The 14,020-nt window shown below is 37.4% G+C and overlaps 1 protein-coding gene across 1 annotated transcript in view; it reads right to left on the bottom strand.

The window, feature by feature from the left end:
- The window catches only part of NLGN1 (neuroligin 1), a 716,626-nt gene that overhangs the window by 701,314 nt on the left and 1,292 nt on the right, over window positions 1-14,020 (bottom strand).

Here is a 14,020-nt window from a genome sequence, read left to right as displayed (position 1 = left end):
CCTTCCTCTCTGTAAAAAATCAATAAAATATATTTAAAAAAAATAAAAATAAAAAATGGCTCTAACGCAAGTTGGAAGGTGACATGTTCAACCAATACATGATGAGTTGGAGGTAGGATCCAGCAGGAAGTCTCTGACTGCTAATTTTACATAATTTTTGTGTTATCTTTTTTATGTCACCTGTTTTCTCCTACCTTGCTTTGTTTTTGTTTTATTATTAAACTTAATCCCCCCAACCCCATTGAATTTCTTGTTCAAGGGTAAGGACTTTGTGTTGTGTGTTTTTTTTTTAAATAATATCTTCATATTCATCATAAAATCTATATGAAAATCCTTTACATAGTACAGGCCTCAGTAAATTTCAGCTGATCTGGATTGAATGCATGCTTATCACTGAGCAATGTAGAGTCTGGCCAATTCAGTTGACTGGCATTATTCACTGTAGTAATGTTCTATTGAGTCATTGCAAACACTGAATTAGGGAACATTGATCCATTTCCCCTAGGTAAATACACACACACACACACACACATAGTTAAAAATTATAATCTTAAATCTTAAAAATGATTTACCTTAGTAGATTTTATTTTATTTATTTTACAAAAGAGAAAATAAAGTTCTGATGTGTTAAGTGACTTGTCTGAGGCCACTAATAGGCCAGAGTTGGAACTCAAACCCCCTCCACCTTGCCAAGAGCTAGAGTTTGTAGGGCTACACTACACTATCTCACTACCATCCCTGTCCTCTGTTCAGCTCTGAGAGCTGAAACAAGTAGGCAGAGTATCACCTTGTTCAACCTCAGCTGGAAACATGCTCATAGGGTAACTCAAATTATGTACTGTTTTGCTCATGTCTGTGAATAACTGTGAAAGCACCATGAGTATTGATTTAGAAGTTACAAATACATTTTAGTGAACAGGCAAATTTGAAAATACTGATCTAGGAATAATAAAGACTGACTGTGTTAACTAAAGCTAAATAATGTTTTGTAGCTATGTGTTTGAGTTGTTTTAAGTTCAGAATACATCTGCCTGTCAACAGTGCTTACTAATAATATTTGATTTAAGAACTGGATTTAGTAATAATAATTTAATAATACTTGCATTTAATAATAGCCGGCTTCAGTGGAGTGTGGTGATTGTCAATGGCCCCATCTAGCTATGTAACTAAAATGTGCCTGTGTGGCCAGCCCCCACTGTAAGAAAACCTGACCACTGACAAATTTGGGGCTTTCTCTACCAATATGTTTCACATGCACACTGGTGGTGGTTCATGACCTAGGGACAAGGAGTATCTTGTGAGACCCAGCAATGGAAGAACAAAGCCTGAGTCTGAGATTTCCAGACTCCATTCAATACCTAACCTTCTCCTGTTGTTGCTGTATTATAGTCCTTGCCTGTCGTCAAGCTGTCCAGTGAGTATAAACTATTTTGAGTACTGTGAATCCTTTCAGTGACTGAAGACTTAGGTAACTAATGTGTAATTAATTCACCTAGTAAGTACTTTAAAAATGGGATGAATAAGCAAATGAACACAATTACACAAAATGTTGTTAGCCTTTAAAAGAAGAGACAGGCCTACCTTGAGTTAATAGAATAGGAAAGAGTTCACGAATCAGGGGGAATTTGTGCTGGGCCTCAAAGAATGAATAAGATTGGAGCAAACATTGAAGGTCATGGGAGAGACCTCAGGCACAGTCCAGAAACAGCAGAAAGGATGTGTAGTGTATACTGTGGTGCTCAGCCTGCTTGGACCTAGCTCACATGCCAAGGACTGGTCCACACCAGTGTAGAAAGACCTGTCCCTCTTGCCTCAATGCATATCAATTTCAAAGGGCCATCCCTGCGCCCAGGCTCCCTGTGGAAAGGAGTGGAGGGAGGAGTTGCCTTTGAGTCTCTCCCTCCTGGCCAGGTATTTAGTCCCAGGGCATGCCCCAACAAGCTTCCTGCTGGCAAACTTCCATCTCAGGGCCTTCATATTTCCCCTGGGACATCTGACCTATGACAGAAAGGACAGGGGCAGCCACATTTGAGGAGGGTTTAGCTTAGTTTGGCCAGGATACAGAATAAATGAAGATCAGCATTGAATGAGACAGGAAAAGTCAGGTTACAGCCAAATCAAGCAAGCACTTCATGAAAAGGCTAAGTAATTTGGATTTTATTCACTGGATGATGAAAAGCCCTTACATATTCCTAGCAGGGGAAGAGTATTATTACATCAATTCACCAAAACAAGTTAAACTGGCAATACTGTGGAGCAGGGATCTCCAAAGCAGTGTGCTCACATGCCACCAAGAGATGACCAGATAGATGAGAACAGGGGAGTAAATTGTTGAACTTCTCCGTAGCATAATATTTTACATGAAGCAAAAAGAGAAAGAAGTTACGCTTTGCTAATATGAATATATGGTGCAATGCCAGTGCCTCCACATGGTTTGTTGTGTGATGCATACGGCACTAGAGATATTCTTGGGAAGGTGTGAAGCTCTGTAAAGCGGTAGGCTTGCCAGCAGTGGCATTTCATTGTTGTTATGGTTCTTCTTCAATGTTTAGTGATAGATTGGAGTTTACATCGCTGGATAGGTGGATTTATACATTTTCACCATGTTTTAATTGAAGTAACCTTCACAGAACAGACTACTGGATTGTTTTTCCCACAAGATAAATGTGGAGTAAGGGAAATACTAGTAACACAATCATAAGAAAAAGAAACAAGGAAAAATGAAACTTCTACTTTTAGTACAAGCTCTTCTTCAGCTACACTGCAAGACTCAAAAGAAGGTCTATTTAATCATATATACCAACTTCACACAAAAATATTGAAAAGCGTGAGGAGAGACGGGGGTTTGTGGCTCTGGAGAGCTGAAGGAACAGACTCCAGATCCCTGAGCTGAGTTCCTCTCCCACACCACAGATGCCAGCTTTCATGTGTGGTGCACTCCCCTAAAACGGCATCAGGCTGGGAAAAGCAATCACCCCACCCTCTGGATACCCTGTCACCCCATCCTGTGGAGCTTGTGCTCGGCTGAGGAGTCAGCTGCCTAGCCCAGGGTGTAAAGATCTGGGAAGACTCAGGGAGTATCTGACTGAGTTGTATGACTTAGGGATGGGGACCAATCCCCCCACTTTCTTGTGAACTTGATTGGTGTCTCCCCTCACCAGGGACTCCCTAGCCCCATTCTCCATACTCCTGGTGGCCCCACCCTCCCAATTTTTGGTGGCTCTGCCTTGCTGAGGTCTGGCCTGAATATGGGACAGACTGCATTGTGTGGCTCAGTGGCAAGGGCAACTCTCTCAACTTTCCCTCAAGACTGACCTGCACCTCCCCCTCAAGGGAGGTATGCTAGCCCATCCACCCAACTCCTGGTGGCCCCATCCTACTGTGATCATGATCAGGCACAACCTGGACAGACTGAGTTGTGTGGCTCTAGGACAGGGAACATTTTTCCCTCACATGCCAAACAGGTGCAGAGCCTTCCCTTCACACAGTCAAATATTGCTCTGCTTGGGCACAATAAACTCTGCTGGCCTCACCCTGCTGATTGCCGAGACCCTGACCAATCACAAAGATGTGCAAGCACTCAGAGGGTGTCAGCTAACCTTTGTATGCACTGGGACATGGGTTCCAGCACTGGCACCAAGTCTGAACCTGTATAGATCTGGAGAACACCAGACAACAAACTCACAACAAACGAAAGTTCTAGACCAGATGGATTCAGAGGTGATTTTACCAAACATTCAAAGAAGAATTAATATCTGTCCTTCTGAAACCATTCAAAAAAATTCAAGAGGAGGAAATTCAAGCTCATTCTACATGGCCAGCGTTAGCCTAATTATAAAACCAGATAAAATATACCACAAAGCAATAAAGAAATTATAGGCTTATATCCATGATAAACATAGATGCTAAAATTCTCAACAATACATGCTAAAATTATCAGTAATACATTAGAAAGATCATATACCATGATCAAGTGGGATTTATTTAAGAGATGCAAGGGTAGTAAAATAATCACAAATCAATAAATAGGATACACCAAATAACAAAAAATGAAGGATAAAAATCACATGATCATATAAATAGTTGTAGAAAAGGCATTTGATAAAATGGAGCACCCATTTATTTAAAAAAAAATTAAAAAAAAACTCTCAGCAAGGTGGGAATAGAGGGAACATACCACAATGGAATAAAGGCCATATATGACAAACACACAGCCAACATCATACGCAATGGGCAAAAACTAAAAGCATTTTCCTTAAGATCAGGAACAAGGCAAGGAAGTCTGCTTTCACCACTCTTATTCAATATAGCACTGGAAGTCCAAGCTGCAGCAACAAGCCAAGGAAAAATAAATAAATAAATAAAAGGCATCCAAATTGGAAAGGAAGCAGTAAAATGTCATTATTTGTAAATAACACGATACTGTATATATAGAACCAATAGATGCCACCAAAAACTACTAGAACTGATACATGAATTCAATTAAAGTAGTAGGATACAAAATAAATATTCAGAAATCAGTTGCTTTTTATACAGTAATGACGAACTATCAGATAGGGAAACTAAGAAAACAGCCCCATTTACAATTATTTTAAAAAAGTATCTGGTAATAAATTTAGCCAAGGATGTAAAAGACCTGTAGTAGGAAATTTATAAGACACTGAACAAAGAAATTGAAGAAGATACAAATAAGTAGAAGCATATACCATATTCATGGATAGGAATAATTAACATAATTAAAATGCTAATGCTCCCCAAAGCAATCTATAGATTTAATGCAATTCTTACTAAGATACCAATGGTGTGATTCACAGAACTAGAGTAAATATTCTAAAAATGTATATGGAACCACAAAAGTCCCCAAATTGCCACAGCAATCTTGAGAAAAAAGAATAAAGTTGGAGGAATTGCTATCTAATATCAAACTATATCACAAGGCCACAGTAATCAAAACATCATGACACTGGCATAAAAACACACATACAGCTCAATGCAACAGAATAGGGAGCCCAGAAATAAACCCACATCCTTAGAACCAAGGATTACAAAGGGTCTACTCTGAGATAGGAATATCCAAGTTACAGACCTTGATTACATAGAAGTTCAAGGGGTACCATGTCCCATGTTGTGGCCATATTAATATGTAGCTATTGAAAACCAATGTAGTAGCACATATATCCTGCCATGACCATTATTAACTGATTACTTGATTAATGGCTAGCACCAACTAAGCATGAAGTAGGTCCAGTGAGCTAACTTCATAATCTCATTTAATGTTTCTAAATACCAAAAAGTAGGGATCATTATCATCTCAGTGTAATTGATCATTACATTGAAGATCTGAAATACAAAGCCACTGAAACACTTTTCAATAAAACAAGAATACAGTTTTGTGAATGTATTGCATTCCAACAAATAGAAAGAGATAAGGCAGAAGAATCAATAGACTCTACAGATAACCCTGCCTCCTTCTCCATTTTGTCCATAGCCTCCTTCTAGGATAAAAGGTAGGCAAGCCTCAATAGTTTTCCAGTTACATCTCATTCCCTCTTCCTTTAAAAAAAAAAATAAGCAATTCTACTTGTTCTCTTTCTCCTTGGGTTACTTCTACTCTAAATGAACCTCTCCAAGCATATGAGAAAATAAGAGAAAATAGAATATTAAGGATAAATGGCACACTAAAATTTGACAATAATAGGAGAAAACAATTTGCCAACTAAATATTTTAAAGAATATCCAGGGGAAAAATCCTGAGTATATGCAGAGGTTCTAGCTGGTGGCAATTTATCTTTGTGGGAGAAAACAAACAAACAAATAAACAATACTAATAAAAGGCAGCACCTAGCACTGGGAGCAGTGGTCAGTGAATTGGGCCCAACTTGTTTACCAAGATCTTCCTTCCTGGAAAACACTCTTCCCAGGCTCAGCTTTTGCCTAGAGGGACTCCAGCTAGTATTCATCAAGGCCTGTTTCAAAGATCAGTACATCCTTTTCAGATTCTCCCAGCCCTAAAAGCATGTATTACCATACTTGTAACTGTACCCATATCAGTTTTTAATCACAGCAACTTATACACTCAGCTTCCTTCTATTTAGTGTGAAGCAACTTAGGAATAACAAAAGAATAGTGTGAATTTGCATGGAGACTGCAGTTCAATGGGGAAGACACAATTTATGTAAGTCAATTACACAAATAACTATCTAGTCACAAATGCTTTGCCGAAAAGGATAATGCAGGGTGCTCTGAGAGAAGATTTAATGGACCTGTAGTGAGAATGTGATCTTGAAGAAGTGATCTATAAACTGGGTTCTGACAGATGAATAGGAGTTGGCAGGTCAGGACCAGAGGTCGGAGTGTGCCAGACTGAGGCAAGGGAAGACCCAAATGCTGTGAAACCAGAGGCTTTCCAACAACAAAGAGACCGGTGTGACTTGAAAGAAGAGTGGGGCAACAGGCTAGAAGAGAAGACAGGGAGAGGAGAAGACAACTCAATAATTTCTTTGCCATTTTAGGAAAAATGTGAGATCACATCCCAAGTCTGAGAAGAAGTATAATCATAAAAATAACATCATCAAATTAGCCTCCCTCTTCAAAAAAAGAGGCTATCACTTTGGAACTGTTGATTTTTAGTAACCGTCCCCAGAATAAATCATTCCATTGTAGGTTATCAGAAAATATTTCTTGATACAAATAAGTGGAAACATTTCACTTATTCATTATTACTTTTCATCAAGTAGCCCTACCCTCAGATTTTTAAAAATATACTTGTGACGACTGACCTCTGTGACGATGGCATTATCTTAATTAGAGTTGGAGCAAGAGGGGATGAAACTGGGGAACAAATTAAACTGTACTGAATACACATCGCGCAGGGGTATGTGTGGGTGACTGTATAGACTGGCAGCTAATTACATTACTGTTTGGCAAAAAAAAAAATAAGATTTTAAGATACCATGGCAGCTTTTTTGACAAAGCAAGGGAAAAAATATCAAAGTGATAGCATTTCCTTTTACATTCCACAACTGAATTTCTACTATGACCATCATTACAACTAATGGCTTGATGAGGAAAATAAGACTTAACCCCCGGAGGTGGTTCTCAGCACTGGCGCCCGGCCAGGCCTTTAGGTGTGGTCTCACATGCCCCATCCCAACACACAGGGCTTTTTGCAAAGCTTGTGAAAGGTCCGGAAGTCTGATCCATATTTGGGAGACCAAAAAAAAAAAAAAACTACCAAAGGGTATAAAAAGAAAGCTTCCTCCATATTGGCTTGCTCAGGATTTGGAAACAAGCTCCCCTGAGTCACGGTACTAGTATATCTGGAAATAAATGGGTTTTTCCTGTATCTCCAGGTACTCCTGTGTATTTTTCAGTCACCTGGTAAATTCTGTAACAGGCTAAATATTAGAGTGTCTTATTTGTGTTGTTTACAGGGAGAAGCTGAAACAAATCATTTAACTATATACAGTAAGTTTTACTTTTTATTTACTGTGAACCTACTCTCAGATAGAATCTCCAAATACAAATTATTAAATCTAGACTCTACTTAGAAGTCTTGACTGCCAAGGATTAAGACGGTGAAATTGGGTGAGGGGCAGGAATCAAGAAGACAGAATGTTAAATTTTTATTTTATTTTTTAAAAAGCCTGGGCAACAATTTTAATGTCTGTGTAAACTACTGCAGGAAGAATCTTGAAAACCAATTGGCAGCCTTTTGATCCCCCAGAAGAAAATGAAGAATCACTCAAGAGCTTAGGAGAGATATCCAGGTAGAGTTGATTACTTTCCTTGATGTTAAATTGATGCTTTGGTCTGAAAGGGGCAACCTGTGGGTCACAAGTCATTGCTTCCACAAGCAACTTAATTATGTCTGCCAGTGTCTTTATAGAGAAGATAGCACAACCTAACAGCAGTTCTATATTCTCAATTTACTATTTAAGCTTATTTTTGTTTCTAGTGAGTTGCTGTGCCTGGGAATAGTAGAGAATCGCTCTTCCTGGTGCCCTGCTTAATTAAAGTCCTCTTTAAAAAAAAAATCCCTTGTGGCCAGAGAATAGCTACAACGTTGGCAGAAGCAGTGCTAAGTTTCTCAGTATGGCCCTATGCCAGGCTGTGTCAATCTTGACCCCTTAGAGGATGATTAGCAGAGACACGGTAGTTAAACTTTTGTGTTCATTCACTCCCAGGCTTCTGCTGGAATTGGCAAATACTGTAGTGACTATTGTTTAAGAAGTAAGTGTCTACTAGAAATTGGACTAAAACCACCAACTCCTTTCACATAAGGCACCAAACAACAATAATGGCTTCCTGTCATTCCTGACATGGCTTAGAGCTCAACCAGTGCCCCAAAGGCGAAAGAATATTACACTGGTAATCTTCAGATATCCACATTTTTTATTGCCTTTCATATTACAGTTCTACCAGTGCTGATACTAGTAAGATTCAAAACAATGTTTCATTCATGGGTTATTTGTGTAACAGATCAATGAATATTCACAAGGATTTCATATACACGTGGAATATTAATTGCTAGATGAATTCACCATTTAAAGAAAATAGACTAATAGAGTTTAGAATCAAAAAGTGTTTCAAAAAAATTTCTAAGTTGTAAATAATGACCAAAATACCAACTTTCATTACATTTTAGATTTTACTGTCCAAGTTCTAAGTGTTTGAAATAATTTTTAGTGTTTCTAAATTCCTTGAAATATCACATTTTTTTCATGGCAGAAAATAATTCTAATGTACATTTTGGTAAATTATAACCAGAAATAATTATATCACACTTGTAAGTCTTGATAGAATAATCTATCTAAATAAGGTAAATAAACTTTGTACAAAACTCACTAAAATTTTTCAATTATTATTTGTTTGATTAAAATTCAATCTTTTAAATATATTCCTTTCTGCTTTGGGGATTTTGTACAAAACTTCAAAATGTCTATCAATTCAAATAAGAAATCATGTATTTAAGAAAAAAATGAAAAGCAGAAATGAAGAAACCAATTTTTAAGCAAAAAAGTAACCAGCAAAGCTAAAGCCAGGTCTCTTTATTCATTTAACAAGTATTTGTTGGTCACCAGCAATGTGCCAGGCACTGTTCTAGGTGCTGGTGAGAAACACACAGCTTTGAGAAACCAGACAGAAATCCCTGCCATCACTGCTACTACAATATTGTTTCGTTACGTAAAATATTTTACCTTTGTATATTCATTTAATACTCAGATGTGATTGCTAAAGACCACAGCTTTAAATAATAGGCACTTTCAGTGTCAGTCTCATAGTAGCATATACATTAGAACACTTGGCACAGTTAAAGGGGTAATGAAACTGGTGACTTTTTTTACCCAAGAAAAAGGATAGATAACATTGTCACTTGTATGTAAAGTTTTGGACAGCTAAGTAACATAGATGTAAATTAAAAATGACAGATGCAGTTACTTGAAACATAATGGTTACTGAAGTGAGTCTTTACTCCTTCTACTGTTATGGTTAACTATTAAATGACTCAAGGATCACTTTCAGGTACAAAGTTTGTGACAACTGTTGGTCAATGTCATATGTACTAATCACTGTCAGTTCTGTCATAAGAGAAGTAATTGTCCTATGGGGAAAATTATACTAGTTACAATCCCAAGTTAATTTTTATCAAATCAATGTCCATGGATTTCATACATGACCTTGTTGAATTTCTAAGCATAGTAAGTATTCCATATGACAATAAAAAGGTATTCATCGAAACTTTTTAAGGCAACAGAATTTTCAATTCATGCTGAAATATTAAAATTAACCTTTTTTTTCTGAAGACTCGACATTCACTGGGTGTGTCAAGTGTAACTACTGTTACACATAAGTGATGCCAAACATCTGCATCAGGAATATATTGTAGATCAGTTGGATGTTTCCAAAAAGGCAGAGGTCGAGAAACATATAAAGTCCTCCATATTATTCCCCGACTTTTTCACTCTTTTCAGAATTTACTATGTTATTTAGATACAGACAAAATGTAAATAAAAAAAAATTCTAGGAAAACATTTTCTTGATATTTTATCTCCTCCATAACTTCTGCCCCCACCCCAACATATTGCCACTACCAAATAAGTAAGTAAGCAAGCAAATGAATAAATAAACAGACTTATTTTTTAGATTATGCCAAAAATTAAACAGAATTATAGATACAGGTAAAAGATAGATAAACCCATTTCTTACTGAAACAGCACTTACAGCACACCCAAAGTGATGACATGGGCTTCAGCAGGTAGCTCTAACTGCAGACACAGGTGGTATTAGAAAGGCAGACGATAGAAAAAGAAGAAGTTACTGCCTGGCCTGTCTCAAGGGAACAAGTTTATGTACAAAAAGTGTGACTAGATATATTGTTAAAATACTAAACAAAAATTGCTACAGAAGCAGATAAAAGTGAAAACACTATAAAAAAATATATCCTTCTATTTCATAAGTCAAACCCAAGCTCCTCAAGTTAAAGTTGGGTCCTAAGATGTCAACTGTGTTGGGTAGATCTGAGTCTCAGCCTGGAACTTTCTTTCCTGGGATGCATCACTGTGGTTTTTGACTTTACATCTGTAGCGGTAACTTAGATTCCATTTGTTCCAAAATGAATTTCATGCTCAACTTGTTTTTCTTAATTAAACTTCCTTTAGTGGTTCCTAATATGTGTATTATTGAAACTCATTAGTCCCATTCACGCTCGCCTGTCAGTTTTTGGCTACACATTCGTATGCTGAAGTGCTCCGTTGCTATCTATAGGAAGAAAATTAAATAATAAATATGGGGACTTGAACGTTTTATGAGTGTCAGAATGAGAGAGTGCCTGCAAGGCCCATAAGGTTTCACACAAAAGAGGCATTACTGCGATAGCTAACATGCTGACACATCTCTGATCTATAAAGTCTGCAGTAATGGCAGCAGTAAAGCGTTCTGCCATTGACTAGAATTTCTCTTACATGCAACGGAAATAGGCACAGAAGAGATTATATTGACTGTCATAAAAAGAATTCATATAAAATCCCCCCAAATGTTTAATCATTTCAAATGTCTGGAGTGATTTACTCGTTTTCTCTGACTTCAGTTAAGCTTAGAGTTGGCACTCTCTCTTTCACATGGGTTTGCTACCAAATAGGTATAGTTTTGGGGGCAGGGGGCAAGGGGAATCTTAAAGGCAGGGATGTTGCATCACAGCAATATTTGACATTGGCAATGTGATTTCATTAATAACAAAGCAAAAGTAATCAAACCTGTAACTGTTAAGGAATCATTCTTCTTAGAAATAGTGGGGAAGGTTGCTATCCCATAAGCTTAAGCGGTTAGTTCCCTCAAAGTATTTCAAATTATCTTTGCAAATGTATTAAAAATGACACTCTAGATTCATCATGAGTGGTCGCTATTTTGTTTGTTGTTGTTTTTAGATTTTATGGGCTTTGCAAATTTGAGATACTCAAAACTAAAATTTTAAATGAACTGAAAGTTGGGCTTTTTTTGCATTTTCAATAAAGCAAAAGAGATGAGAGATTTGCATTGGGGATGCCATTTGATAAACATCTACAAATCATTAAAAAAGGATCGCCCTTTTCAATTTGCTCTCAGTGGATTGTGCAGTAATTTAATTTTTAAAAATTAGTTAATGTAGAATAACATTTAACTGTATCTAATCATCTCAAAATCAAAGGAAGCTACAGCAAATGTGTTATCTCCCCCTGAATGTTAGGCCACTTGGAACACATGGGAGGCTTTCGAGGGACAGGTGCAGCTGTCAAGTGAAGCTCCCGTAAATGAAACACTCATTTTTCAAGTTTTGGGGAACCCAATGCCATTTCTTGTCACATACGTTAGAAACTGTGCTTGCAAGTCTTAGGGCTCATTGAGAGCTTCCATTCCTTTACTCCAAACTACCACATTCTGTGTTATTTGTAGCAAAGTTGGATCAGCTAAAAGCCACCATGTTCTTTTTAATAATCCTGAACAAAAATAGGCATTTGAAAGTAGTAAAGCAAAACGTAATTTTCTAAGTGAACTCTTCAGGTTTTTCAGTAGTTCTCCACACTGAAAATTGCAAGATTTTCAATGCAAATGTTCTCTACTCTATTCATGGAGGACATGTATGAAATGGGGTACCTTGCTCTTCACTTACTGGCTGCAGTTTTAAAAAACTTTTATGGTGTGTGGTTTTGTTTATTTCCATTGTTATTGACCTTCCAAAGTGAATTTACCACCTACAAAGTTCATGAAAGTTTTTCATAGAAACTGTTTGTAGAAACCAAAGGGTAGGCCAAAGTTTTCCCCTTTTCATTCTCTCTGCCAAAAGAGAATAGAATGAGGGAGTAGGAAGTACTGACTATTCTTAGAGAAAAAAAATATTGTTCAAACAAGAAAAGGCACATTAAGCTCAATGTTCTTCTTTAGCACTGTGGGACATGCCATGACCACTGGCTCAAAGATTGCAAAATACGCAAATTAACTTTGAAAAGGACCTCCTTTTTCATGTTCCATATTCTTCATCTACGTTCATATCAACATTACCTTATCTTTTGGCCTAAAAAGAGAAATCCCAGACTGCCTCCTATTCACCTTCACTATTTATTTAATATTATTATTTGTTATGTTATTTACTAGCTGCCTTCTTCTGTTCATTTAATTTTTCTAAAAGGCGTTACATGTTAATGGACTGTGTAGCTAGCATCAGCAGCTAGAAATGTACCAATACACAGAACATCCATTCTTCTAGTTCACACTGCACAAGAAACCATGTGACTCAGCTGTGCAAAATAAAAGGCAAACCTAGCCATTCAGATACCTCCTTAAAACTAACCATTGGGCTTGTAGAAACTATTTCTTGCTATTTCTATCATTTTGAGACAAGCTTACACAAATCTGCAGGAATAAAAACTAACTTCCCCTGTAGAATTCTTGGGAGACAAGTTATATATTTTGCTATTTCATCCTAAAAAGAAAAGAAAAAGAAATAGCATGTTCCTATCTCAAGATTTAGATTTAAGAAACACACACACACACACACACACACACACACACACAAATCCAGGAAGAAAGTTTGGTGAGGCTCCACTTTTAATGCCAGAATGCCTAAGGTAAGTACTGGCAGGATGAGTGCTCCAGATGACATTGAGGAGTTGCCTTCAAATGAGTTCACAAATAATAAAGAGGCCTCCATGCTAAAACCATAACTGTATCTACATACATTTCATAATATGTAAACAGAAACCCTTGAAAAAAATATTTGATGCTTTTCTTGAAAACATTAAAATGTACACAACACATTATTTGACAGTTTAAGGAGTATCTATCTCCATTTTATCCTAATGCCTGTGAATGTCAGAAGGTTTAAAATTTAAAGAATTGTCCTTACATTTAAAAAGCCAACTAAAATGATAATGCTGACCTGTCAGAAGGATGGGGGTGTTCATTAACCTATTAACCTATCCATTAACCTATTAGCATATCTAGATAGCCAGGTACATATTTCAAATGAATCGTTTTTTATGTTATTGTTCCAAACCTATGTGGATTGCAAAACTGGTTTAGAATAATATGCTTTCCTTGATTCCAAAGCAACTTTTAGTTTCCTGAGTCAATTAATAGGCACTCCTTTGAGTGATTAACTTTAATTATATCTGCTAAAATGCATTTTCCTTCTGCAAATAAAAAATGAGCTTTTCTCGAGGTACAAAATATTCTTTAAAAAAAAATTGCCCTGAATTCTGCTGCAAGAAAATGGGAACGCGCGCGCTGCGCTCCGTCAGAAAGAAAACCCAGCAAGTGGCGAGGCAGGCAGGGCAGGGATGCATCAGAAATGCAGCTGCCTCCGGCGCACTCGCCAGCCTGGGCCCTGGGCAGAAAGCTGCAGCGCCTTCCTGGGCTCGTCCGACTCCAGAAAGTTACCTCGGACTGTAACATGCAAAGTCGTGCGAGCGAATTACCAGACAACATGTGTGGCCAGTCACTCCCTTCTGTCTCTATCCCATGCAGTGACCCTGTACCCTTTAAT

This window comes from Myotis davidii, unplaced genomic scaffold (assembly GCF_000327345.1).
Source record: "Myotis davidii unplaced genomic scaffold, ASM32734v1 scaffold115, whole genome shotgun sequence".
Lineage (NCBI taxonomy): Eukaryota > Metazoa > Chordata > Mammalia > Chiroptera > Vespertilionidae > Myotis > Myotis davidii.
Note: the sequence above shows the minus strand (reverse complement) of the source record. Positions and strands in the feature narration are given on the sequence as shown.